The following is a 2178-nucleotide window of genomic DNA, read 5'->3' as shown; positions in this document are numbered from 1 at the left end:
CATCATAAAACTAAACAAACATTTGACAGAAAAAAAACCAAGATTGTATTATAAACTCCTAACTTTTAAAAAAATCATTGCTACTACCACAAGCAAAAATCACACTGTGAATGTTCTGGTAATTTTGCAGACAACAGCATTTAAAAATTGGAATGTTTTATTTAAAAAATTTTTTGTTTAATGTTTATTTTTGAGACAGAGAGAGACAGAGTATGAGCCAGGGAGGGGCAAAGACACAGGGAGACACAGAATCCGAAGCAGGTTCCCGGCTCTGAGCTGTCAGCACAGAGCCTGACGTGGGGCTCGAACCCACAAACCGCGATATCACGACCTGAGCCAAAGTCGGACGCTCAACCGACTGAGCCACCCAGGCGCCTCAGGAATGTTTTATTTTAAATGCAGAGCTATCACACACAAACGTGTTTTTTGAAAGCTTTGTCTCATTTTGACAGTAGTTTATCTTTTTGTATCAATTACTGATCTGAAAACCTTGACGTTGCTATTCCTCTTTTATAGAGTTGGAAGACTCACAAGATTAAAGAAGATGCTTATGATTATTTAGTTCATTCCTCTCATTTTTATGCACTATGAAGTGGGCCGGGAAAGAAAATGTGCCTTGGCCAAGAGCACCCCATTATTCTTTTTTTTACAAGGGCATCCACAGGCACCATAAGAGTGGAACAGTAAAAAGAGAAATGGCTTATTGTCCAATAAATGGGGTTGAATCGCACACTGCCACATACAAACCGAGTAACTACGGCCTCTCTGTAGGTCAGTCACCTGCTCTGTGAACATTCTGGACCATAACATTAAACTTAGAGGGCTGTCCTGAGGATTAAATAGCAAGTTGCATTAAAAGCTCAGCTTCCCGGGGAGCCTGAGTGGCTCAGTTGGTTAAGTGTCGGACTTCAGCTCAGGTCATGATCTTGGGGTTCATGGGTTCGAGCCCCACGTTGGGCTCTGTGCTGACGGCTCGGAGCCTGGAGCCTGCTTTGGATTCTGTGTCTCCCTCTCTCTCTGGCCCTCCCCGGCTCATACTCTGTCTCTCTCTCTCACACACAAAAGTAAACGAACATTAAAAATAAAAGCACCCAGCTCCCGGCTGAGCACATGACACTGTCTGCCTTCTGCCCCATCTCCATCTGGGGTTAGGATCGTTACTGCCAACAGATACCGAAGGGAATTCTCCACGAAACAGAGTGATGACATTATTCCAACAGCCACAAGGAAAGCTGAGAAAATACCCTTCATTCAAAAGAATCATTGGAAGTAAGATAATGAGACCACCCTAGAGCAGGATTCTCGCACAGAGAATCGTGACACAGAGGCTTTTCTTCCCAGGAAGCAACCTTATTTGTGCTGGCCCCGCTCAGCTGGGTCCGCACCCAAAGAACTGAGCCCCGAACGCCGCGTGGTGTAGTTTTTTATATATTTTTTTACTTTTTTGTTTCCCATACGTGGTAACACACACACACGTAGCCTGATCAAGTGGTCTCACGTTACGAGGTGGTGAAGAATGTTGTCACGTATGCATTGCCTTGATATGTTTTTTTTTTCTTTCCTTAGTGAGGGGCCCCTACCACAGCCCCCAAGACAGCAGAAGATATTTTAACTTGAAAGCTTAAAGATGAGGGGCGCCTGGGTGGCTCAGTCGGTTAAGCGTCCGACTTCAGCTCAGGTCACGATCTCGCGGTCCGTGGGTTCGAGCCCCGCGTCGGGCTCTGGGCTGATGGCTCGGAGCCTGGAGCTTGCTTCCAATTCTGTGTCTCCCTCTCTCTCTGCCCCTCCCCTGTTCATGCTCTGTCTCTCTCTCTGTCTCAAAAATAAATAAACGTTAAAAAAAATTAAAAAAAAAAAAGAAAGCTAAAGATGATTAGTGGCAGGCATGGGGACATTGCTACGGAGTCCCTGTCCGAGTCTACAGCTTGTTTACAACTAAAGCAGCACGGAGTGCCTCTAATGTGGGCAGTTTGATGACTTAGATTTGGAGCCACTTTAATATTTCCTAACTGTGGGTCAGAATTTTCCTCCCCTTCCTTTTTCAGGGCAATCACTGGAGAGTACATAACACACTTAGAACTTTGATCTACGGACGACCCAGCAGCCCATTAGCGTTTTCTCCGTACAAGGTCCCACGCCGTGCAAGTCTGTTCCGTTCGGGTTTTTTCTGGGTGTTCA

The 2178-nt window shown here is 45.5% G+C and overlaps 1 non-coding gene across 1 annotated transcript; it reads right to left on the bottom strand.

The window, feature by feature from the left end:
* Window positions 1-288: 288 nt before the first annotated feature.
* Window positions 289-373, bottom strand: TRNAQ-UUG. Its single transcript has one exon. It is a non-coding gene; the product is annotated as a tRNA-Gln (tRNA).
* Between the last annotated feature and the right edge of the window lie 1805 nt (window positions 374-2178).

This window comes from Felis catus, chromosome E1, assembly GCF_018350175.1.
Source record: "Felis catus isolate Fca126 chromosome E1, F.catus_Fca126_mat1.0, whole genome shotgun sequence".
Lineage (NCBI taxonomy): Eukaryota > Metazoa > Chordata > Mammalia > Carnivora > Felidae > Felis > Felis catus.
The sequence above is the reverse complement of the archived record's forward strand: the minus strand, read 5'-3'. Positions and strand labels throughout refer to the sequence as shown.